The following is a 27606-nucleotide window of genomic DNA, read 5'->3' on the forward strand; positions in this document are numbered from 1 at the left end:
AAAAGGGCTGGATTTAACATTTTTTATTTTTTGTAATAATTTTAATTTAGTTTTGAGGATGGAACAGCCTAGATGGACCAATAGATCCCAAAATATTATATTATGTTTAATCACAAAATCTTTCTACTTAAAACCAAGGGAATAGTATCTACAAGATTGAGATCAATTCCAGTTTTTCTCATAGAATGCTCAGGATCAGAAATATTGATGATATATTCCATTCTAAAAACAGAAGAAAATATATAAAATCTCAGTTATCTTAGAATCTTCAACAAAATCTTTACCATCATCATCCTTTAAAGGTCCAATCTCACATTTTAACATTTATATATGTTTAGAAAGATATTTGCTGTTAGTTTTAATATCATCAGCAAGCTGTTCCTCTTTAGCCCTGTTTTAATTCCTTTATTTCATTTTGAACTAAATCCCCAGTTTTCTTGTAGTACTATAAATCTTTCATCCTGTCAATTGATACTAAACTTCTTAACGTTCTGGTATTTATCCCCGATTTTCTTCTTTATATCTTTAGTAAGACATTTCACCTCTAGCATCTCCATATAAATGTCTTCAACTGTTAACTCTTAATCATAGCCTTATCTTTGAAACACTGGTAAAGTAAACAAGATCCTAATCCATTGTTACATTTATTGTTATTCACCTACTTTTAACACCACTATTTTTAAAGTAAACATGCTCCCAACTAAGAGGTGTAATTAGTTTTATTAATGTGTTGTGTTTGCCGATGAGTACATTAGTCTTGAATCTTCAGTCTCCCAGTGTTCTCTAATCTGGTCATGTTGTATGTTTGATTTATAAATTTCCAGAAACCACAAACAAGTATTCATAAAAAAAGTAGGATATGAGAATAAAATGTTTAGAATTGGTGTCAAACATGGGTCATATGGCTCCTATTATTTGCATTTCGGAGACCAATATTCTATGCCAATTTATCCACAAATATTTAGTTCCTAAGCAAGTAACCCCCATACTGATTTATAGAATCACAACCCACTTTAGGCAGCCTCATTCTTGAGCCAGGCTTCTTTATATACATGAATATACCATGTTTTTCTAGCTTTTTGTGTAGTTATAATATTTATTCTGAATATTTGCAGGCTCCACATAACAAATGATTGAGAAAGCCATTAAGTTGATCTTGTTTGAAGTTATCTATGTTTTTTCTTGTTATTCTTGAAGTAGGTAATACTTGTTGTTGTCCATGGAGAACATTTCTTAATCAGACCTTGTGTATGATTTTGATGGCAGTGTCCTTCAATGATTGTTCAGGTGATATCTAGAGGTTATGGCTGGTCCACTTATGAATAATGAGAATGACCAATCATGTGATAGAACTGGTCACTCTGGGAGAATTCAGAAATCTGGCAGTAAGTCAGTCTAAAACTACTGTTTTAACTAGTCATCAATCTGTTCGAAGCTGCCTAGAGTGATTGTCTACAGTTAATGCTCTGCAAGTACACATGCTGTGTTTGTGTTTAAGTGTGTTGATAAAGATAGTTCCTGCTGTTGATTACCTTTTTTCCAGAGTCTTTACTCCATTTCACATTTATTCAGTTCATAAGCAGGTTAGTATTACTCTGTGATTCAATATTCTGGATGAATCTCCTGTTATGCAGATCTATTTGATATAGCTCAACCATTAATTCAGTTTCTTCAGTTTATATATACTACAATTCTAAGTCACAAACACACAATATAGCACCTCAACTCAGAAACACAATACAAAATGAGTAGTATGGTTCAACAACATATATTCAAACCAGTAACACAGTACAACATGAGAACTGTAGTACAACAACACACAACATAGCACATTTAATTTAATTCAGTCCAATGTGAGAAATATGGTTCAACAACACACAATGCCTACAACTCACTAACATAACATGAAACCTTATGAAACAACAAATAACATAGCACCTTCAATTCATCAACACAAGTACTATAGTTCAATAACACAGAACATGGCACCTTCAACTAGTAGCACAATACAACATGTGTATGGTTCAAAACACAATATAACACCTTCAATTAAGTGACACAATATGACATAAGTACTATAGTTCAACAACACACATCATAGAACTTTCAAATTTGTAACACAATACAACATGAATACTGTAGTTCAACAACATACAACGTAGCACCTTCAAGTCAGTTACACAATGCAGCATGAGTATTATAGTTCAATAACTCTTAAAATACTAGACCAACTACAGAGCCAAATATATTTATATGCTTGGTTTGATTCACTAACTGAACTCGTGATCATAATGTGGAATGACCTCTGGTTTGGTGTCCTTATTAATGATTCCAGTACTTAGCATCCAGCACATGGTTTATGACAAAAGAAACCTTTAGCCATGATTAACTCAGCTTCATATAGAAACAGATACCTAGGGACTATATAAACAAACGTATATAAAAAGTAGTATAAGTTGTAACTAGTTCTCTGAAGTTGTGCTATCATTTCATCATTTTACTGATAAAACAAGCTAAATGTATTTTGTAATGATGGATGTTTGATCTTAGTGTTTTATGTTTGTTGCTAAGCAAGTGAGTGTTATACATCTAGTCTCTTAGTGTTTTCAGATCAGTGTCATGCTCATTTTTGTAAATTAGTAGTTATTGGCAGCCAGGATCTAAACATTATCTATTTTTCTTGAATGTGTGTTAACTATATTCTTTACGGAATAATGGAATACCTGTGAGATAAAATGTTTAGAAATTAGTATTTCTGGTTATTTTTAAGAAATGGATTGATAACAACCTAAAAAATAAAAATTACATGTCTGTTAGATTGAGTTTTGTACTTAACATTGGGTTGGATTCTGTTGTCAAAGGTAACTTTGGAAATGCATCCTTTAAAGTAGAAAAAAAATAAGAGAAATTTTTTATAAGAATGCCAAGTGTTTACAAAATGTTTAAATTATTATAGTGTAAGTAAAGTATTTCTTTGAAAGTTTAGGTATTTCAAAGTATTTAATGTGAAACTTTGAGTAACAGAGAAAGTAAATCTCCAGCATTATGATAGCATTTGTTCATCCATTTAGAAAAACAGTCACAAAAAACTAATGGAACATGGTGTGCATCAACATTCTGTCACCTTTTCATATCATCAAGAAAAATTTTTCCATGTTTAATTTTAGTGTAAACAGTTTTACTTAACTTGCACAATTGAAGTATTGATTTGTTTTATTTCACAGATAAATTTACATAAGAAATTCATCTTTTGGCAGTCCAGATCATAGTTAATTTTAATGTTCATAAGTATCCTAACTTTTGTTATTATATTGTGTATGTGGTTAAAACAGTTAAAATATCAACATAAGTTTATTCTCTGCATGGCCAGGTGGATAAGTCACTCGACTCGCAATCTGAGGGTCACAGGTTTGTATTACTCTCCCACCAAACATGCTCACCCTTTCAGTTGTGGAGGCATTATAATGTGACGGTCAATCCCACTATTCTTTGGTAAAAGAGTAGTCCAAGAGTTGGCGGTTGGTGGTGATGACTAGCTGCCTTCCCTCTAGTCTTTCACTGCTAAATTAGGGACGCCTAGTGTAGATAGCCCTTATGTAGCTTTGTGTGAAATTATAAACAAACAACAAACAAACAAGTTTATTCTGTTTGGTTGGAAATAATCACAAAACCATATATCTTGGAGCAGATGAAGTAAAACTTGCATTGGAAAAATTAGTTTATATTTAAGTTTTTAACAGACTGAAAATTACTAGGTGTACAAGGAATGACAAAATAACAACTATATTACTGGTAGAGTTGGAACTTTATTTCTGATATTATATCTTACCTCCACTACCCCTATCATAACTAGTGCCCTCTCTAATTTTTCAGATGTTAACCACTTCTCAATTAGTAGTCTTATTGAATAGATGTGTTTTTGTTCGCGGTTTGATTCACTTATCCACATGTTTTTACTTTCTTAATTTTTCTACTTTAATTACAATGTTCTTTTGTTGAGAGTTACAAATTATTTTAATTATATTCCCTCCTACTTCACTTTCGTGAATTATGCATTCGTAGTTTCAGGTGTTCATGACTACAACTGCTGCAGGGAAATTACCTACCACATCCAATGGGTCAAAACCATGATTCTCAGCCCCTGAAATGATGGCTCTGGTTCTTTGGGAGTTGACCAATTTCATGCAACAATCAAAACAAACTGATGATTGTCCTATGAATGATTGGGAAGTGTTGGAGTTGGACAACCTCCCCCCCCTCTCAGTCGTGCATTGTTTTGAGGAACTTGCCCAGACCTCTTTCCCCGTTGGCGAATTTGATTATTCAGGTATGTTATGTTCTCTCCTTATCTTCTGTTTCCTATTTTCCACCCCTGTCGTTCTTGGAGACTAGCCTTTGGGTCATTATTGTAGTGTTTCCTTCTTCCCTGGGTGTTGGGGTTCATGCAAGTAATTTTGGGGAGCACTTGCTTTCATGGGTCATTATATCTCGACCCCCACGTACTGTGGAAAATCATGCTTAATTGGACTCATGGCATTTGTTGTCACTTCTTCCTTAGTGGGGATCAGACACTGATAATTTGATTACCTTTTTCTGTATTTGTCTTACTCTGACCACCCTTCTCGGGTCAAGGCTGGTGGGGGGGGCAGGCTCCTTAAATTTGCCCATGTTTAGAGGTATTTGGTAGATGAACCATGGGTTCTGAAAGTCTCATTTCATGGATGACAGGCTTCTGCTCACTTCTTTCTATGCCAAGTCAGTCACTCACACCCACTTCCTTGTTCGAGAAGCTTCTCAGATGGGTATCTTTTTTGGTGGGAAAAGTCCTTTACTACCCCTGACAGTATCTTATTCAGTTGGAGGTTCTTTTCACTTCCACTTTGGCTCCAAGATATTGAGTGGATAGTCACATTTCCCATTCCTTCTCTTTCTCTCTGTGTCCATGAGGTTCTCTCTCTTTTAGGATGTGGTCTTCCTTGGAAGTGCTCCTTGCCTTGGGTTGGACACACATGCATTTCCATCATTGTATACTTCTCAACCAGTGAACTTCCATCATGATCCCTTGGAGTATCCCTTTTCATAGATTCCCCCGAGTTTTGGAGTTGGTGGTCAGTCACGTAGGCTACTCTCCATATTCACATCCTGGTACCTTGGCAGTTCATTGAGCTCTGTATCCTTTCCTTCCTTTCATGCAGGGGAGAATGGTTTTGGTTCTTTTTTCAATTCCACTATCACCAGCTTTATCACCTAGAAAGGGGGAAGCACATACTGATCTCTGTCTGGTCAGACTCTGGATTTTGTGTATTGGGCCATTGACCTTAACATGACTATTTTGGTGGGTAATGTTCCCCAAGTTCTGATTCTTGTGGCCAATCTCTTATTGTGTCCCCACCAAGTTCTCCACATAGTGGTCTCTTTATCCTCACGTTTTTCTGTGGGTGTGTTCTCAATAGGGAACACTGCATATTTGTGTTTCCCATTCACTGGAATGCCACACTTTCTTCCTGTTAGTCTTCAATTCCTTATCCTTCAGCTGTGGAGATAGATGCTTTCAGTCAAGATTGGAGGGTCTTCACCCATATGCCTACCTTCCAATTTGACTCATCTTCTAGGTCTTTTCCCTTATTCAGACCAAACCTTTTTGTGCTCTGCTGGTTATTTTGTATTGGCCACTCAGATGTGGTTCCCATCTGCTCTGGCCCTTACAGGTGGATTCCTGTACGTGGTGAGGGGTCCTCCCAGGGAAGGTTCTGTATTTTCAGTTTATCTCCAATGGGATCTGAACATCCACCCACGTGTTTGCAGTGCATGGTGATCCATGAAGAGGAGGAGAGGATCCCAGTGGTTGAGTGGTGGTCTTGAATTCCTGTAGGTGGGTGGTGGCTGGTCCTGTTGGGCTAAGATCAACTGAGTGCCAGTGTTGGATGTTCTCACCGAGTGTTGTGGATATTGTGTCTGATGCTGGTTTCTGGTTATAGTGTTCATGAAGCCCTGGCGTTGTTGCAGTGTCCTTGTTTGGCATTGTAGTGCATCCCCTCATAGAACCCCATGGTGAGTGGGGTCAGTGGGCACTGAATTTTTGTCCTTTTAATATGGATCCCCCAAATCTTGATGGAAACATCCACACCAAAACACACTCCACCTGAATTCAAAGGTTATCTTTCCTTCATAACACTATTTAGGTTATTCCCATCCAAATTGTACTAACATTCAGATTATGATAACCCACATGCATTATCTTGCATTTATTATAATTAAAACCCATTTGCCATTTATTTACCCAACTCACTAAATGATCTAAATCTTTTTGTAAATCAGCAGCATCCTCTTCATAGCTAGCAACACCCAAGACCTTAATATCATCTGCAAATTTAAGTAATTTATTGACTATCCCTTCATCAATGTCATTGATGTAAATCAAAAACAGCAAAGGTCCTAAGACTCAGCCCTGAGGTGACATTAATCCAGTTTGACTGAACTCCATTTGTAACAACTCTGCTTTCTTCCATCCAGCTACTTTTCTATCCAACTTGCTAACTTATCCCCCACACTTACAGAGCTAATTTTCTTTACAAGCCTTTTATGTGGCACCTTGTTAAATGCTTTCGGAAAATCCAGAAATACCAAATCTACACCCTTACCCTCATCTGCATAAATAGTAACATTTTCAAAGAATGTTAAATAAAATAAATTATTCAACATGGCAGCATGTAGATGTAAATATTTCATCAATTGTAAATGCAAAAGAGAATCAAATGAGCCACCAAAGGAAAGACTGTTTCTCAGTGATCAGCGAAATGAAAGAAAAATGTTCATTGGTGTTATTGACAAAATTGAATCTGATAAAATTGAAAAGAGAGATAGGAGAAAGCAGCAGTGATCTATGCAAGCAGATATGAGGATGAAAAGAGATAGGAATTACCCATCTGTGTAGGATAATTCATCTGAAGAAGAGGAATTGAAGACTGATTGCTCAAGTGAGCCAGCTTGCAGCAATACCCAAATGAATATGTCACTCAAGGCAGTGGCAAGAACTTGCAACCACTATGGGGTGTTAGATAGGTCTGCAACAGCAATAGCATCTGCTGTACTTCAAGACTTTGGTATTATTTCAGAATCTGGCAGATCGATAGTCATGGGCATGAACAAAATGTGAAGGGAACATAATAAGAATAGATCCAGCCTCCAGAATACATAAGATCCAGTCATTTTGAGGGGGGTTGTACTTCGTCAGAAGGAAGAGTAAGACAAGAGTACAATAGAAGGTTGGCCAAAGTATTGTTAGGTCCACTTGGCAAAGCTCTTGAAGATTGTGAGCATAGTGACATAACTGAATTTGAGCCAATTGAAATCAATCTTCCATCATTTGATGTAGAGCTCAGTACAGATCAACAGTATCATTCTGATGTTAGCCATGCAGTATCAAGTGGGCATTACTCAGATGTTTTACCTCATCAAAATCCTGAAAAAATGGTCCACTCTAGGCAGCTAACAGCCAATAGAATCTTAAAGCTCTATATCAGGAGTGATGAGCAATCATCAAATACCAAATGTTTAACAAAATATGTTAGTAAGATATATTTCCAAATGTGGTTATGATTAAAACCAAACCCTCTTCCAGTGAAGGAGGAAAACATTCAATTGGAGTGATTCATTGCTCAAGATACCTTGATACCTGAAAACAATATTTGACCCTGTCATTAACAGAAATGCATTTTATGCTCATCCTGAGAATCTTTTGCTCTCAATGTTGACTGATGACAGGACTGCAGTAAGAAAACTAGCTTTACAGAGGATATTAGCTGCTAGAAATGAAGATCAAAAGAAACCTACAAGTGTACCATGAATTTTTAGAGTACCTTCTCTCAATGTTGATGCTAAAGACTACACAGAACTAATTCTCTGGCACAAAAATAAGAGATTAGAGCTGCCACTTACAAAGCACCTAAGTGAGGAAGATCTCCAAAATTTTATTGATTCCCCTAATCCTTCATAAATGGAATTTCAAAACGTTCCTTATCACACACAATCAGTAAGATAAGAACTGCTTCAGAATAAAAACATTATTAGTGCTTTAACTGTTCCTAAAGATTCAAAGTTTGGCCAAATTTCATCCTCCTTGTGCCAGACCTAAACTAAATAAATGAAAAATATTTTGCCCATACTTTAGTGACACAAAATGGCGACTGTTCCCAACTATAGTAAATTGAAATGCTATTACAAACATTTTTGCTCTATATGATCTCTTCACCCTAATGTACAATGTAAGTAGTATGAAACAATGCACAATAGTGTTTTTATCTGTAAGTAGGATCCACAGACAGGAATAAAAATTTGCTAACTAAAACTGTTGTATAGACATGGAACTTACTCTCAAATTATATGGAGAAAATTTCAAAACTGTGATTTTTATCATTTATAACCAGTTAAACTTTTCCTTTTCTCTGCATGTGATAAAATATTTGTACGTACATTATTCACCCAATGTTGGCACTTCTAGTTTTAGAGGGAACACCAGTGTTCCAAATGTATGCTCACTGAACTTTATATTGAACATCTGGTTCTGACTGGTTTGTATTACTCTTTGAGTTGTTATATTATATATGTTATCTGGTAATTAATACAGCTTAATTTATTTTCTCTCAAACTTCCAACAGTGGAATGAAGAGTCAGTGCTTTCTCATTAAATACTCTTGATTTTATTCTAAGGAATTGCAGGTTTTTCTCTTTAAATAATTATTTCAACAATGTTCATGCTTGCAATGGACTGTTTTTGTATATTAGGTATAATGAACCTTTTTGGTCATTACAAAAATATTAAATTTTTGCTTAACTTGTTTTAGGATATTGTTAAACATTGAATTAATTTTAACGGATGCAGTTGATGATTTTTGTGGACATCTATTTCCTTCTTTTACTTGTACCACATGTAGTTTCTCACATTTCTTTAGTTTTACTATATTTTATGTACTCTTTTAAAAAGTGAAGTATAAAGAAATCACTGAGGTTTAGTTGTAGCAACCATTGTCTTATAAGGAATTGTGTCTGTCAAGCTCATAATGGTTAATGTCTGTTTCTTTTATATGTGATAAAAACTAACATTCATTTGAAACCAAGAGAAGTCAGATATATCTTCATATTAAACACAAAACAGTTCTGATATGTATAATATTAATATTTATCATTATAACACTTAACAAAGTTTATGTTATTGTTTCTGATATGGTACATTACCTCCCCTCACATAAATAGCTATTCTCGTTTGAAGCATTCCTCTATATGCAAACATTTTTTTATGCACACCACAAGCCTTCCATCTCCCCTTCATTGGAATTGACTGATTCCAATATGACTCTTAGGCAAATCATCATGTGTCAACCCTCCACCAATAAGAGTGCGACATACTCTCATGATGCATGTGACTCCCTCTAATGGCAGTTCAGATGCTTTTTCTTTTGGTGCTCTTCGTGTGAATCGAGATTTTAATAGTTTAATTTCCGAAGTGGGATAGCTTCATTATTTTTTTTTTCTTTACATTGAAGAAATCTTGTAATTTAACTTACTTTCCCAGTCTTTATGTTTTGTCACACTCGCATATTTTACATCAAACACCTTTGTTTGACTTATGTATTTCTACAATGAATTCTGAGGTTCATGTTCTCACTTTGGGTATTATTGCTCTGGCACTATTTTCACAAGCTGCAGGTGGGGGAGACGGTGGTTGGATTTCTCTTTTATTATCCATTGTGATATTGATCGTTATTTGGGTCAACCTTCTTCTTTTGAACTTGCCCCACTAATCCTCCTGAACAAACCAAACCTTTTTAGGCTGATGAATATTTCATAGCTTTTTTACACCACTGGATTTAGCCATGTCTTTTACTATACCTTCTGCAGAATCAGCTAGACCTATTATGGTATTTTCCTACATGGTTTCTCAAATATATTATGTTTTATCCAATTCCCTGTTTTCCTATGATTCCATATTACTTCCATTTTGGCTCATTTTTTGTCTTTGGCTCTCGTTTACACACGTGGTTTCACTGTAGTTGGGATTTTCTGGGTCATGATGCGACCTTGTCCTGGGTATGTTTGCCACCTCTTTCTTTTTGGGATTTATGCATTTTTTCTTTGGTGATATGTTTTTGATCATGTGTCAGAGACTTTGGAATTTCGTGTGTAATCTGTATGCCAACACTCGACCATTTCCTCTTTGGTTACACGTTTGTTGCAGTTTGAGCCATGACACGCCCCTATTCCTTTCCCGTTCTGATCCTTATCTACCCGTCCCTGTCCCCTTTCCAGGAGTTTCTCATCTCGTTGTTTTATTCAACTTTGATGGGCATGTCGTCAACAATACCAGAGACTAACCAGAGTGTTTCAGTCTGGTGGGAGCTCGACTATATTATATTGTTACCCTGTAGTGATCTTTCACTACAAATCCATGGGTTATTTGGGTATTATCAGGGGGTCTTGTCCTACTATTTCTTTCCCACCTCCTTTGTCCCTGGTACCCTTTTCCTGCCCCATAACTCGGGTTCCTGCCACCAGCCTGTGTCTGTCCATGATGGTACAAGATTTTCAGTCTCTACAGGCCATTGCACCTGTTCATCATCTTTCTTCAGACTTTTATTCCAGGATATTTGTTGTTTTCACTCCAAACTGGAGTCTAGCAGCCTGCAATAGGTTTGTCTTGCCTCATTCTAATTTTCAACTTGCCCCATTTTTACCTTGGAGTCATTTATCACCCTCAGGTGGGCTTTTTCTTCAGATTTATCAATGACACAGGACTGTTGCAAATGCTTATTTGCATATCCCTATATTTCACCTCTCGCAACCCTCTCTTCAGTTTATTCTACATGGGGTGGTTTCTCTGTTTTGTACATTGCTCTTCAGACTTGCTTCGATCCTGTATGTTTTGTCGAGTGTGCAGAGCATTTGTTCATCACTTATATGCTCTCAGGTTCCACTTTCCTCTTTTTTTGGTTCAACTGACTACTGTTTGCTTATTCTAAACAGGAATCTGTCTGTTACCCTTATCAGGTGCTCCTGGAGACAACTATAATGGGTTGTTAATCAAGTTGGAGAAGTTCTTACTGCGACCTATCTAACATCTTGTCCATTTGGGTATTTTTCTTTTCAACACACATCACAGTTGGACCTGCCCTTCTCCTGTTTGACTTTGTTCAATAGTTTTCAGTTCAATTATAGCTTGCAAAGTTCTTTTGCTTTTGGATATATGATCTTCCATGGTAGCTCTTATCCCCTTAGGTCAGGTTCATGAGTGGGTTCTTTTGTGGGCTTTTCCTGACAAGTGGCATTTTGCAGGGATCCTTTGTCAGCTCTTATTACCCTTCTTCCTACCATTGTCATTGATCAGCATTAGTAGTTAGATACGACTCGCATGTTGGCAGGTGTCCCGCTTCCTCGTCCTCATTGGTTTTCCACATTTCATGGATGCATCCTTTTGGTGTGTGGGTTGATCAACTGGAAGATTCAGGGTTTTTGGTCTGTGGCCAAGAGGTCCTATCCTATCAACATCCTGGAACTTCTTGCTCTAGGTTGGGCTTTGGTTCATTTTCTCCATCTGGTAGTGATCCATTCCGACTTTTCTTCAGTGGTTGCTTATCTTCATTGCCAGGGCAGCACCCATTCTCCATCCTTGTATATTCATATATTGGATCCTTTTGTGTGTGGCCGGGGGGGGCACACGCTATATTCATGTAATTGCGTGTCAGGTTCCAGGTACTTTTGATCTTGTTGTGGATCAGATTCCTTTCCAGACAACATTTACCCAACAGAATGGTCTCTCGATCCTTTTGTTTTCCAGTGGCTTTGACTTCAATAGGGTACTCCTACATTGAGGCTTTTGCTATGTTCCTTAACCACAAATTGCCTTTGTTTTGATCTATAGTTCCTCGTCTTCTTGATCTGACTTTCGATGTTTTCAGCCAGAATTGGACCTATACATTTATCTATCCTCCCGTCTTCCTTCTTCTCTGGGTGATTTTGTTCATCCTTGACACTCCATTTTCAGTCCTTCTGATAGCTCTTTCCTGGCTGTCTCAGCTGTGGTTTCCGTGGCTTATTCAGCTCCAACTTCCTCCTCTGTTACTTTTTCCTTTGTCTCCATCCTTTCTTCACCACTCTCAGTCACTGGTGTTTCATCGAGACCTTTTTGTCCTCCGTCTTAACACCTGTTTTTCCTCTGGTCATTGGTGAGGTGACCCGGCTTCTCCCGATGGTTGGCCTCTTTTCTGGCTTATTTCATTCAGCCTTCATACATGGAAGTTTCTCAATGCAAATGGAATTTTTCCATCATTGGTTTCTGAGTCCTAGGGTTTTCCCCGATCAACCAATTCTTCTTCATCATGCAAATTTCCTCCCTTGACTTTTGGATCAGGGGTCTTCTGTCTCCTTAGTCTTGGATTTTCCAAATGTTTTATTCAGTTGTGTGATTGTCTGGAAGAGAGCAGAATGTGATTCTATGTTGTTCTTGTTGGTGTCTTTGATCACTTCCTTCAGCTGGTCCCACTGGGCTAGGGCCAGGGCAAGCATTTCAATCTTGTCATTTCCTGTCATGTTGTCAGTGCTACTCATGACAAATACAGAGAGATTGTCATTGATGTCAGTGTTATCTAGCCGCATTTCAATATTCTCAATTACATTGTAAATGAATATATGCTCAGCCTTTGTCACAGAATCAATTTCATGTTCAGTTGGTTGGATGTTGAACTCTTCAACAGTTTTCAGTACACTCAGAGAACTGATTGTTGTATCCATTTTGGGCACTTGATCACTGAGAGGTCTACATTATTTTTCTCAAAGGTTAGTGTGAACTTGGTGATGGGTTTCAGAGCATCACACAAGAAATGGGTAATGTGGATTGTGGAGTATGATTTCAACTTTTTTGCAAATCCATTGGCAGATGGTTCCAAGTTCAGTTGCACTTTCTCATCACCAGCATCTGTGTTTTCTAGATCCATAATCACTGCTGAGTGGGTGTCTCTGAGAGAGGAAACAGCCTCCAGGTGGGACAGCCATCTTATGTGATATGCCTGTTTCAGTCGCTTTGTGTTTCCATCATCAAGCCAGATCTGAAGTTTTTCAAGGGATCTTATACAGTTGCTAGAAGCCTTGTAGAACCCTTACACAGTACTGAGGACTTCATCAGTGTCTTGAAACTCTTTGATGTTTTCAAAACTGTCTTTTGCAGCAAGGGCTAGGCAATGGTTGTGGCAATGTAGGTTGATCAACTCAAGTTTCAGGGTTTTCAGTCTTGTTGCAATGCCAGTCTTGCATCCTACCATCGTATTACACCCATCACTACCAAAGGCCACAAATGAGTACTTTCACATCTTCCTCAACAACTTTTTCGTCTCAGCAAATATTGTCTCTGATTTCCCATTGTCCACTTGCATGTCTTTTAGAAAGTCCATATTCACCTCACCATTATCATCAACATACTTCACTCAGAAGGACAGGTGTTTCTTGTTGGCACTGTCACTGGCCTCATCAGTCATTACTGTATAAGCTGGGCTTGCACTGATACCCTGCTTCAAAGTCTTTAATATCAGTGAACATGGCTGCCAGCAACTCATCAGCTGTAGTTTGACTTCTGCATATAGCATGCTTGTGTGTGCAAGAACAGGGGTTTCTAATTTTGTTATCGCAAACTTAATCAAGTCTTCATAGACTGTCGTGTGTGGAATGTTTGTGTTTCACTAGAAAGTGTAGAAGTTGATTGTCACTTTCTTAGTTCATTGCACTTATATATTGTTCAGATTGTTGATGGCCTACAACTTTGTCATGTCTTAAACTTTTACACCCTTTTTCTGTCCACGCACTACTAGCATTCAGACCACATGTGTTATGTTTTTGTCACAATTTATGAAACATCACAACCACATTACAACCATCTGTGTCTTCTTCAACTTTGTGGTATAACCATGGTTTGTTTACAGTCCACTGGGATTCAAACCCGGTCTTGTGTTTTGCTGTGTTGGTGAAGGTTTTTGCTATCTTTGCGAGGTGTGGAGTTTGGTTGTTCTGAGTTGGATGTCTGTTTTGTTGGAGTCAGTTGTTCAGCATTGGACAGCTGTTTTGCAGGTGTAAGTTGTACAGAATCTGAGGGGTGTTCTACAGAGACAATCTAGACTGATGACTCAGATGGAAGCACACCAGAGGTACTCTCAGCTGTCTTTCACTGCAATTAGACAAGAACATTTAATTGTTAATTGCAGTCAAATTTGATTAGTTTCTGATGAAAAATATGGCTCTTTCAAAATTGCAGCAACCCACCAACATGGATTCCAGTTCAGCACCTGCACATATTTCCAAGAAACATAATATAAAAGGTGTACAAGTGTTGAAATTGAAGACATATTCAGGCACACAAAACCATACAGATACTGCTTTTCTCTAAGCAGAGTTGTGTTTTTTAAACATATGTAAGGAATTTAAAAAATAAAATAAGTTTGCCAATCATTAAAAAACATCTATTTGTTTCTGCCTAAATGATATAAACCCTTTCCACTATTCAAAGAAGTTAACTTTTATATATATCTATTATATCTTACATCTATTAAGTACTTCAGTATCAAATACCTTTAATAAGGCCGCTTTATAAAAATGTTTTGTTTGCTGTCCCCTGACCAACTCACTAAAATACCCTGACTCGATTTTTTTTTTGCCCTTGGGAATAAAAAACAAACAAACATGTTTTAAAAATATTCGTAGTCAACGAAAAAAAAATCTCGACCAACTCAAAAATTCTGGATAGAGGAACAGCAAACAAATGTTTTTAGGATGGCCTAGGTTTTATCTCAATCTATGATAATTGGATCTATTCATATAGAGTTTACATAGCAGATTATTTTTGTTCATCTTGTTGTTTGCAAATCTAGCTAAAAATGGTCTCAAAAAACTTATTTATTTTGTTAAACACTAAAATGGTAGTAGCTATAAAAGATAGTTCATATACAATCCTGCCAATGCAAAGCAGCAACAAAAATTTAAAAATGATAATTATAAATTTCCTTGATTTTCATTTGAGAAAGGATTGGATACAATGGTTTGATTTGGCAGTCTTAGCTTTCTCATTTTTAAGCTGCTTTAACTTCCATTTAACAGACGGCATGATGCCTTACCAACACTTATGATTTTTATGAAACTATGAAACAACACGATGTTGTAAAAGCGAATTTCTATGATTACAATTAGCTTGCACTTTGTCTTCCACTTGGCATGTTCTATTCGAGGTCAGGTAACCAGACGCTTCAGGGGATTTTACTTTTAATGCAATCGACATCTTTAGTTCACTTTCAGGACACGTGAACACTTTCCAATCCATCTTGTAACCAGAAGATGACCTAAGGAGGTCGAAACATTGTTACTTCTTTCCTGCATTAAACAGAAGTTTTCTATACCCATATCATCTATGTATTCAATATATATAAACAACTTGTGCCTGATGGATTACAATTAATGGATTAGAAAGGCAGCTGGGCTCAGTGATTGGTCAATGGATAGGTCAAAAAGGGCAGCAGGGCAGAGTAAAAAGTTGTAGAGTGGCCCACCCGACTATCATGCTTTAGATGTAACTCTAAATTGGGTTCAGCTCTTCATTCAATCGGCTTCTTCCTCTTTATCATTTTCCTCCCATACTTTGTTCCGAGTATCTTCTCACACCCATTTCTTCTAGTGGAGTTTGGGAGTCCTTACAACTTTCCAGTTCCAAGCCGCTAAGGTGGTGGACCATTGAGGCATCCTCTTGAATGGGTTAATGAAATACAAGTACAATATAGAATCAATTCTAGACCCATTCAGTTGAGAGTAGAGTGGTGGTGTTCTGCTGGTGTAGATGACATGATATCCACCATTATGAAATATATAAATGGGAGTGTGCCATCAAAATTGCAGTTCTCCCCTCGATTGGAATCCCTCATTCTATCTCCATGTGGATGTCAATTCTCAGAGGCCGAGTTTTGGATTTAGAATAGAACCAATCAATAAAAGTCCTCACACATGTATTACAAATGTCTATATTTCTCTCTCATTTATACTTCACCAGGGTTGTGGGTAATGATGGAGATAATTGTGGTTTGCTATGGTTCTTTCCATTCTGCTATCCCTTGCTGTTTCTTAATCTGAAGATGTTAATGCACTTGGGGTGGTTCTGGTCAATTTCACTTTTTAGGGAGATGTTTTACATTATGTAGACATTTTTTGATACTGGGTTCCTAGATCAATCTATCAATTTATCATATTCACATGTGCCCATTTATGAATCGGGGAGTACTAAATTCCCTCTGGTTTCATGAACTTGAGGTGAAGGAGGTATGATCCTCTTTCCTGCCCTAGCCAGATGGACAGGTTTTGAATTGTAGTTGACTTCCCACCAGTATAGTCCTCTTTCCTACCCCCACATGGATGTTGGAACCCAGCAGCAGGGTTTTTGGATTGTAGTTGTTGTACTGACGGTATGATCCTCATTCTACCTATGCATGTATGTCAGTTCCCAGCAGCATGGGTTTTGGATGCAATTGACTTGTCATGTACGGTCCATCATGACCTAGCCACTCCACACCTAGGGGCACATTATTTTCATTTTACCCACTTTTTTCATTTCTGGGATTGAGTTTCATAAATATTGCATGATTTGGATCACTTTCTGGCCATAGTTCTCTCTCAATTGTGTTTTCCTCCCATATATGCAACATCTTTCTACGATGGATGAACAGTACACCTGGTTCAGAAGTGGTGTGGTTCCCCCACTTCAGATCTTAGAATCTCACTATCTCATCTTAAGGAGTGTCCTTCAGATGCTTTTGAAGGATGCATCTTTCTTTCCCTTGCACTGGCCCCTCCAACTATTCAATGTGGGATTCTGGCTATTTATGTGAGTGGAATTAATGTACTCTATCTGAATTTATAATTTTCCTACACTGAAAATGTATTTCTAATAGGTACTTACTTCCTTTCATGCTTCCCACCCTTACTCCCCACTCAAAACCAGTGCTTCCATCTTCTGCCAAAACTCAAAATGATAATTTGGTAGAAGTAAATAGAGAGAATCACGTGTCATGAGAGTATGTTGCACTGTTATTGGTGGAGGGTTGATGCATGATGATTTGCATGAAAGACACATTTGGATCAGTCAATTCTAATGAAGGGGAGATAAAAGGCTTGTGGCATATATAAATAATTTTTCTTCATGTAGAGGGCAGCACTGAACGAGAATAGCTATTTGTGTGAGAAGAGGTAAATACCTGTTGAAAATACATTTTTAATGTAGGAAAATTATAACTTATCTCATCTGTTCTGTTTTTAGAGCATGTGAGGTAGAATTCATACTAATTCTTAGACGGGCAAAGAAAAGAACTGTTTGTCATAAATAAGTATTATTGAAAATACGTTTTCAGTACAGAAAAATTTTAACTTGCTGTTTACTTACCTTGTCTATTTGTTTGGTTTTAGAGAAAAATTGTGTAGATTTTTTGACATTTAGTGTAATGCTTTCGTTAACATGAATCAAACTTTTTTGAATTAATGTCCACAGTTTAAGCTACAAAAAATTGTGTTATTTTATTTATACAGTGCTTCTTTAAACACACTGTAATAAATCAAACGAATTTTCTATGAAGTTCACAATATGATGATTGTGCATGACATATTATTGCATAATAATACATTAGAATACAATTAAAAAACTAAAATGTTCAATAATTTAAAATCCAAATTGGTTTAAAAATACACAATATAGTATTTCACTGGGTTCAGTGATTTCATGTTTTAATATAATTTTATATATCTCCTTAATGTGGTAAAAACATACTGTTTGTACACATTATCTTGGCCTCCTGCTATAAATTTTATATAGAAATCAGTTTATACCAGATAAAGAGTACTGGTAAGAATTTTAATATGAAAATGTGAAAAAAATGAAGCTTATGAATTGTTATCAAAGTTATCCAGATAATGTGAATTTTTAGGTTAGTATTTGTTATAGCCCTAATTCTTAACCCTTTTTCTTTTGGAAGCTTTATAAGAATATAAAGGTGAAGCTCTAATATAACCATTGAAGTATTTAAGATAAAAGCTGTACCTTTTTCTGATGAGGAGCAGAATGCTTTGTTGGATATTGAATGGATGAAATTTGAAGAAGAAACTTCAATATTACCTAGTAGTAAGTGCATATCTTTAGAATTTAAATGTTTAGTGTTCTTCCTAACACAAATAGTTTGAAAGTTATATATTTTACCTTAGCAGAGTGTCTGAATTTTCCATCATTGGTTGGAAGTTTCTTATTTTATACAGTGGTTTGATTTTCTGTACCCAAAACATGTACCAGTAAAATTAGGTTGCATTATTTTGCTTACTTTCATCTTTGATATAAGTAACCTGAAACCAATGACACTATTGTAGTTATATTCTATACCATCACTTGCAGGTGAGGTTAAACGTGAGACCTTTGAAGTGCCAAACAAGTTCTCTGCTGACTGAGCTAAAGGATTAACATAATAGCTAGTGCTAGCAAAGCACTTTTTAACAATGCAAAGTACAACAATTATTCCATCTCACAAACAAGGCCCATATTTGGACATTATTTCAAATTGAGCGACAATATAGCTAAAGTCTTCTAACTAAGCAGTATGATTGTATCAGGAAACCACAAAGTATAAGCTATAAGAGATGAAGGTAATGCGTTAGCCAGAACTAGAAATATCCAGTTAGATAAACAGTTCAAGAGAGTTACTTTGAGTAAGCAGCATCCCAAGTTAAACATGAAACAAACTTAGAGGTACCTTGTTTGTTGTTTAACAAAGTATGGATGTATATTATGAAATAATTGCAGTAATCTAAACTTAAGGAAATAAATGAAAGTTATTGGTTTTGTATCAGAAAGTCATAACACAACTTAGTTGACTGCAATTTTTCTGTACAGTTATCTTAATTATAAGAACTTATGAATATTGTTATTAAAGCACATTGAACAGTATATATTTGGAGCTTAAGGTGTTTGTTTGAGGTCTAGTTTCTGATCATAGGACAAGGCGTTTTGATGAATTTTTTCAGGATGAGGATACTCATTGCTCTTGGTGATTCATTAATAAACGTATGGTTAGGACCTGGAAAAATAAAGCTAAGATTACACATTTTTAATAACATGGGTTCTTGTATTACTAATCTAAAATGGTATTGTGACTTTTAATGACTATTTCTCTAGGTATGGTGTTACTCCTACCAACATTAAATGTCAGGATAAGCCTGTAGTTCAGTTTTTTTTATCTTACTTCTCTAATTAAGAGTGTAATTTGTGCAGCTATTAAGGCACTCTCAGGTGCTTCATTTGCTGGATGGGATGATGAATTACCCTCAGTGATTAAATCTATTTGTGATCCTCTTATTGATCCTTTAACTGAACTTATTAATAATATATGTGTTACTGGCAAATTTCCTAAAGTTTTTCAAAATGCTAAGACCATACCCATTTATGAGGGTGGTGATCCTGACTGGTTGGAAAAAGTATTGGCCTATTTTTATTTTGTCTGCATTTGCTCATATTGTTAAGTGCATCTTATATAATCGTATCAAGTTATGTCAGACCAATAAAGTCCCAAATAATTCATAATTTGGTTTTAATAAACTTAAGTCTACTGAAAGGTGTCTGTTGGCAATCACTACAAAGCTTATTAAGGCATATGAGGCCAAGAGATTTGTTTTGTTTTGGGCACTTTCAATTGCCAAGGCATTTGACAGTGTAAATCACACAGTATTCATTTATAAATAGACTCATTATGGCTTATGTGGTTTTATTTTTAATATTCTTAAAATCTATGTGCTTAATAATCAATGTTACTCCACAGTTAATGATATAAACTCCCCTCTCCTTAGCTGCCTTTGTGGGGGTTCCTGAAGGCTCATTCCTCGGGCTTCTGTTCATTATTTATGTAAATGATTTACTTTTGGTATGTGCAAATGGCACTTGTAATCTGTATGTTATCTATTGCAACTTGTCTTATTGACAACTGCCTGGCTCTTAATATTAGTAAATCTTAACATATGATTAATTCTAGGGAACCAATAAATGAAGATTTGAGTTTTAATGACATCTCTGTACTCAAGGTTGATTCAGTAGAGGTTCTGGTATTGATTATTCAGAAAAATCTCAGATGAGATGAACAAATTGTAATGATTTCTAACAAGCTTGCCAGAGTGATCTATATTATGACAAGGTATAGGAGGGGTTTTCTGCTTCTTGTGCTCTATCAGACCTGTTATGCTATTTCCTATAGCCAAATATGTTTAATTATTTGAGGCTCATACTTTCATGCATTAAGACCAATCTGGCTATTGCAAAAGTGAGTCTTGAGGCTCATGCTATGACTTTCTTACCATGCATCCATTTCTAATAGATTCCTTGAATCTGTTATTTACCAGGCCTGTGTCTACTATTTCATCCAAGTTCTAAGTATTTCTGTTAATTGGCTAATGTTATTTTACATCTTATGTGTTTAAATGATTGGTTTACTCCTAGTTTTAAGTTATATAAATTAAGTCTGTATTTATGCTTCCAGTACTGTACATTACCTACACTCACATGTATAGCTAGTCTCGTTCAGTACTGCCCTCTATATGCAAAATTTTTTCACATGCCACAAGTCTTGAACTCCCACACACCCCACGATCAACATGGTTGTACTGCAACTTGCAAGTAAATCATCATGCGACAACCCTCCACCAATAGGAATGTGACACACCCTCCTAATGCATGTGACTCCTGCTGTTCGATTCTACCGAACTATTATTATTAACCGTAGACATTTTACGAATGTGCTTTCTTCATGTGTTCTCTTTAAAATTTTTATGAAGTAGTGATTTCGTTTAATTACTTTGCTACAGTTTTCTCTAGTTTTTGATGCGATAACTTACCTTTGTTTGTTCTTTTTTTTTTAATTCTTCATCATTTATGATGTATTCCGAAGTTTGTGTCCCAACTTGTATTTTCTCCACCTACTTCCAGTAAACTTACACAGGCTTAAAGTTGGGGACCTTGAATAAGGAATTTTTGGCAATAATTTGTTGGGAGAATGATCATTATATGATCGACCTTCTTCTCCCAGTATTGCTTGATTTCTTTGTGAGTCTGCCATACCTTTTCATGATGAGGAGAATTTTGATAGCCTCTTTCCTCCACCTAACTATGCCTTGCTTTCCCAAGCCTTTCCTGCAGAATCTTCTAAAGCAAACTCAGCCTTTTTAGATATGGTTTCTCAGGTGTGTTCCATTTTATCCATTTCCTGATTTATTATGATCCTGTACCTCCCTTATTACATGACACCTCTTTCTCAGAGTATTTTGTTTTTCTTTTCTTTTCCTGATATAAAGGTTCATGCTGAGCATTTCGTTTCTCTACTGAGAGTGGGTGCTAGCATGCCTCGCCCTCCATGGGTCTTGGATCATTTTGCCTTGGCTTACCATCGGGCTGATCAACCTATTTTGACTCTCAGCAGTGGGAGTAAGTTTTGCCTATATGAGGGGCTGACTCTGAAAATCTCATCCATTTATCCCATGCATAGTTTACCTGACTTCATCTTACCCTTACTACTTGTCCATCATACACCTCCTTTCTGAGGCACTCCACCAATCTCTTGAGGGGTTTTGGGGGGATACCTTTTCCCTCATTACTTCCACATTGGTGTGACTGTCCTCTTTAGCTCTATCCCTTCACACATGGTTACTTTGCTGTTGGGATCTTATTGAGAGAAATGCTGTCTTGTCATAGGTTCATCTGTCATCCACTTATCTTCGGGAGATATGGATGGCTCATTTTTTCCATTGGTCTGTTTTTGGTGATATTCCTGAGTCTTTGGAATCACGTGTGGAATCTGTAAGACAAAATTCGACCCTTTTGTATTTAGTCACTCATTTGTCTCATTCTGAGCCTTTACACTCTCCTGTCTCTGTTCCACACTCTGCACCTTCCCATCTTTTACCTGTTCCTATCTCTAGGGGTTCAACTGTTCATCATGTTTCTTGACATAGGTTTCATCACCGCCAATAGTACTGATGACTATCCAGTGGGGGGTGCATTTGGCCGATTTTTTTCCCCTATGGTGGAAATTCACTACTGATCCTTGAGTGAACCAGATTTTGTCAGAATGACTTTTTATCCATTTTCATTCCCTACCCCCATTATCTCTTTTACTGATATCCTTCCCATTACCTCAGGATCCTACTACCAGTCAGTATCTATCTGAGGCAGTGCAGACTATTGTATCACAGAGAGCTATTGAGCATGTCAGCCAACCTTCCCGAGGTTTTTACTCCAGGCTTTTTTGTGGTTCCCAAGAAAACAATGGACTGGCATCCTGTGATCGATCTGTCCTGCACTCCAATTTCTGTGTGGTCCTATCTGGGGGATGATGTTGAGCATATCAACAATTAAATATGCTCCACCTCCCTATTGTGGGCCCTAGAGGTTTATGTTGTGAACAGCTTCTGTGTGGTTCTATCCGGAGGGTGAGGTTACTTTTTTTGTAGATTCAATCCACTTCTGCACAGTGGGACCCGGAGATTGCAATTGTGTTCCAGCTTTACTCTGGTCCTATCCAGAGGATGATGTGGCTTTGGAGTTGATCCATCACATTGCAGTTCTCCCCTTCAATTTGTATCTCTCATCCTACCATCACCTGGATATCAGTTCCCAGTGAGCAGTTTTGGATAAGAGCTGGACCAATCAACATAAATCCTCACACACATATTGATTGTGTTTCCTCTTCCTCACTCAATTTCCTCAGGATATCCACCTTTGTACAAGCGGGTCCCAGAGGTTGGTGTTGCACCCAGCTTTTGTGAGGTTTTATCTGGAGGGTGAGGTTGATATATATCTCTAGAGGTGGTCCACTTCTGTGCTTTGGGACTCAGAAGGTCGTGTTGCATACTGGCTTCTGTGTGGTCCTATCTGGAAGATAATGTTGATTGGAGCAACAGTTCTCCCTCTCGTGCTCCACTGCAGGGAGTTTTCACTGCCTGAAGCTGATGTTGCACAGTGGGCTGCCAGTGTGATTGAGTTTGATGTGACCAGCCTCATTGGCACATCTTTTCCAACCATCATTTGGGTGTCAGGTTCCAACATATGTGATTATTTGTGGATTTGCACACGTTTTCATTTCATAGATAATTTTGCAGAATATATACTTCTGTTCTATTTAACTTGAGGTGAAGACAGTGTGGATCCTCCTCCTACCATGAGTCAGTGGTTTTAGTCCTGATACCATTTGGTTTTGGACTGGAGTTGACTGGCTGCATATGGCCACTCAACACCTTGGAGCACATCCATTTTAGCTTTCCTCCCATTCCATTTTTGGTTGTGCTTCTCTCTTTTTCCACCAGTGTATGCGACACCTCTTTCCACACTGGGTTGCAGTCTCCCACGCATGTTCCACTCCCAACAGGGGTGTTCTTCGGATGCTTATAAAGGATTCTTTTTTCTATCCATTACACTGGTCCCTCTCAATTTGGATTCTAGCTATACATGTAAGAGGAGGTAATGTACCATATCAGAAGTTATTATTTTCCTGTTCTGAAAATATATTTCCAATAGGCACTTCTGCTCATACTTCCCACCCTTGCTCCCCAATGAAAACTGGTGCTTCCTTTTTTGCCTAATGTTGAAGTGATAGTTTGGTTGAATCGAATAGAGGGAGTCACATACATTAGGAGGGTGTGTCACACCTGTTGGTGGAGGGTTGTTGCATGATGATTTACCTGCAAGACACAGTTGAACCATGTTGATCATGGGGTATGTGGGAGTTCAAAACTTGTGGCATGCAAAATATTTTTTGCATGTTGAAGTCAGCACTGAACGAGAATAGCTGTACATGTAAGAGGAGATAAATACCTATAAGAACTATATTTTAAATAAAATAATACCTTTTCAATATTTCTCTGTATTTTATTCAACTATTGTGTAAGTCCTTTTATTTTTGGTTACTTATCCTTGTCAATAAAGTGTAAAAGTTTAAGAAAACTAAAATACGTTATTTCAATGTAATGTACTTGTAATTGTAAACAAGCAGAAAGTGTTCTCCATTAGCTACATCTGTTTAAAAATAATAATTCAGGTGAAAAAAATACATTATATGCACAAAAAATAGCTATTACCTAAAAGAGAAATATTGATAGCCATAGGTGATTTGTATATTGTTCTAATTTTATATAATTCATTCACTTTATAAATAACAGACATTTGGATAATTATACAATACTTCTCTTTCAGTGTGAAGTAATTTTACAAGACATTTCATCCCAATTAACTGGTACACTGGCTGACTGATTCAGGGAGCTAGGTAAATCAGTGTGAATCATTTAGTCTGGGTTCCAGCTTAGTGACCTCAACAGTTTTCAAAGATTTTTTTGTAACTTAGGATGATTACAAGTCAACAGCAATTATAGATGATGAGCCACAGATAAAATAAAATTAAACCCATTGACATTTATTTTAGAAAGGCTAATGATAATTCAAAACATATTCTTAGCCACTATTTCATTGAAACAAACGCTTCATCATCATTTGATATTTGCTTAAGGCCAAACTGTGGAAGAACCACAGAGCATTGTGACAGGTTTATTGCCAGTAATTTATTACTTTTTCCAAATGCTTATAGACTAAAATGTGGGTGAGAATGTAACTGTATGATTCTGCTGATTAGACTTAAAACTAATATTAAAAAGGGTGAAGTATGTGTATTATTTGTTTTCAATGAACCTTTCTTTCAAAAATTGTTTTTGATGTGATGCAGTTTCTGGTAGTACAGCAACATCTATTTCATAGTTATTACAAAGTAATTTATGCATAGGATTAATCCATAATTTAAAGGTATAAAATCAAATTGCTATAAACTGATAAGAGGGGAGTACAAGTCAAAAAGGAATAACAAGTTAACTAGTACTTCAATATCATTTTAATTATAAACTGTTAAGTCTTTAATACTGAGTAATCAACACTACAATTCATCTCAACAAACAATATTAGTTAAAGTTTTATCTACTCCACGGAACATATATAATTGATTAATTAAAACTAATTTAGCTGCAGCTATTATACTTCCAATTTTTGTTTGTACCTTCCCAAAACAAACTTAACCAGAGGGTGTACAGTGTACCTCTGTATGCAAAACATAAGGGTAGGAGCCTTGGACAGATTTATCTCTGAATCAGTTTGATTTTTGTTGCTCTGTCAATATCATGTGACTTAAACTTCTGAATATCTTTGATTCAGTTCAGTACTTACATCACACATACTAATACTTCTCATCTCCCCACCTGCTATGTGACTTATTTGCTATTTTGTAAGCTTTCTGTCCTTTAACTGAGGATTTATTCCTTATTTGAATGTTAATGGTGTACAGGCGATCCCACTGATGCTTTGTTAGCACTGATTTATCGATGTAGTCAATCTGATGGTGAGTGTTCTAGGGGATCCCATTGATGATTTGTTGGAACTGATTGATGCTAATTTGCATGCTACAATGCAGCTATACCACATGATGTTAGGTGGGAGCCTCATGGCTATAGGTGAGCAAAAATTTTACATATAGAGGGCAGCACAAATTGTGGAAAGCTATTATGTGAGAAGAGGTAAGTTTCTATTGGAAATGAATTTTCAGTGTTGAAAAATGTTAACATTTGATTCAGTTGTGTTTAAGGCAAACACTACTCTTATAGCAATTTAATGATATTTTATGGCATAACAAATACTTTCAGAATAAACTTGCTTATATCACTGACTTGGCATAGTGTACCATAAACTGACGAATGTCTTCTGAATGTACTTTGTTAGGTATCAACATTAGAGGCTGCAATATTGCAGTGCTGGTATTGATTGGAGAATTTGGTTTTATGTAATAAACATTTGATCATTGATGGTAAATACAACTATTGCCAAGTTTCAATTTTCGTATCCTGAACTACTGGGTTTTCAGATGCAATACATGTATTTAAACAGACTGTAATGAAAATTTATTTTTGCTATCACTGCATTATTGAGATACCACTTAGACTTAGTGTTATGTTTCTTAACATCTCCTACTTTATACTTTTGTACACGTGTACCATATGTTCTCATAAGGTTCTATACTTGTGTCGAGACAGAAGCTTTTTATTTTATCTAATAAGTCAGCTATGAAAGAAAGTAACAACTGTTTCTTACCCATTGTGTTACCTATCCTGACTGACACAGATTTTCATTCCAAGTATTATTTTTTATGTCCAAGCATTGTTTATTGTTATCTTACATGCACCCTGTCATTCAGAAGATCTTGGAATAGGTTATTCATACTTTATGTTGAATCACACTCCTCTGTCATAGTTGAATCATCTTGATTATTGTGATAATCACTTGATCACTTTAGTAGTGAATTTCAGTTTCACCTCACCTTGTTTGATATTTATGATATCTTTGGCATCCAGGTCACTCTACTATTTGGAGAACATTCTTCAGGGTAGTATGTGGAGGAATCAGAATGCATTTTAAAACTTTGACTTACAACTCATCACTGTTCTTCAGTTTTTGGATTTCAGGTAAATCCTGTGGAGATTTTCCAAGCCAGATGGAATCCATAATGGTTAAGATTACATGTACTTATTGAACAAAAAGCCCTTCACAGTCACTTTCGTTTAAGATGAGGCTCCATAATTAAGTGAATTGATGTAGTCAGAAATCTTCTAGGTTTCCATTTACTTCTACATTTGTTCTAGACCAGTGTTTCTCAGCCGGATTTGCCAGACCCCTGCAATAATTTTCTTTACTTAAATTGGCAAACTGAATCCATATATCTCTCAGATGTGCTATCATTTATGCAAGAAGCTGAGAAACAGACGACATGTTTAGGTTTTCTTTTTGTAAAACTTTGCTAAGATTAGATACTGCACATAAAGCTTTATCTGAAACTGCTATGTTAGTAGGAAAACTATATTTCTTAATGTCTAGCAAGATACCTGCTGCTAACAATGCTACATCTGCACCATTTTTGTGTAGGTGCTCACAGGTCATCATAATTGAGCAGTAACAAGTTAAGATGACAGGAACAGATTTGTAATTACTCAGTCAGCACACTTCGACTGATTCTGGAATTTTTAGTTAAGGTTCTTCCTTTGACCTCTGAACCTCGTGCAACACATGTTCATATTTTGATGACTTGTGGAATAGTGAATATATGTCTTTGATGACATGAAGAACCTTCTTAATGGCCACAATTTTATGTCTAGTGCTGGTTAAGGTTAAAGATAGAAGATGGACCCTACAATCTAGATAAGGAATTTCCTTTTCTGCTTTCTTTGAAAGTTGCTTATGCACACTACTTATTTTTTATGAAAAATTGGTGGCATCATCGAAATTGCAAGAAATTATTTTCTTATAATCCAGTTTCCTTTTTATCAGATCTCTGTCAAGTGAACTCATAATGGTTTCAAAATCAGTGTGTGATAGCTCAATAATTTTTCTTTCACTTCACTGCAACCAGTTGTATAGCAAATCAAAATTGACAACTGGCTCACATTGTTGATATCTGATAATTCATCAGCCATTATAGAGTAATATTT

General features: G+C 36.4%; 1 protein-coding gene across 5 annotated transcripts in view; it reads left to right on the plus strand.

Annotated features, from left to right (window-relative positions):
- LOC111088225 overlaps window positions 1-27606 on the plus strand; it is a 46169-nt gene that overhangs the window by 1696 nt on the left and 16867 nt on the right. For 3 of the 5 annotated variants that reach the window (XM_022397669.1, XM_022397673.1, XM_022397668.1), the window contains exon 2: window positions 18042-18187. The exons of the other annotated variants lie outside the window; for them this stretch is intronic. The gene's annotated coding sequence lies outside the window, so the exon portion shown is untranslated. The remainder of the gene's footprint in view (window positions 1-18041; window positions 18188-27606) is intronic. 5 annotated transcript variants of the gene reach the window in all.

This window comes from Limulus polyphemus, unplaced genomic scaffold (genome assembly GCF_000517525.1).
Source record: "Limulus polyphemus unplaced genomic scaffold, Limulus_polyphemus-2.1.2 Scaffold3361, whole genome shotgun sequence".
Taxonomy (NCBI): domain Eukaryota; kingdom Metazoa; phylum Arthropoda; class Merostomata; order Xiphosura; family Limulidae; genus Limulus; species Limulus polyphemus.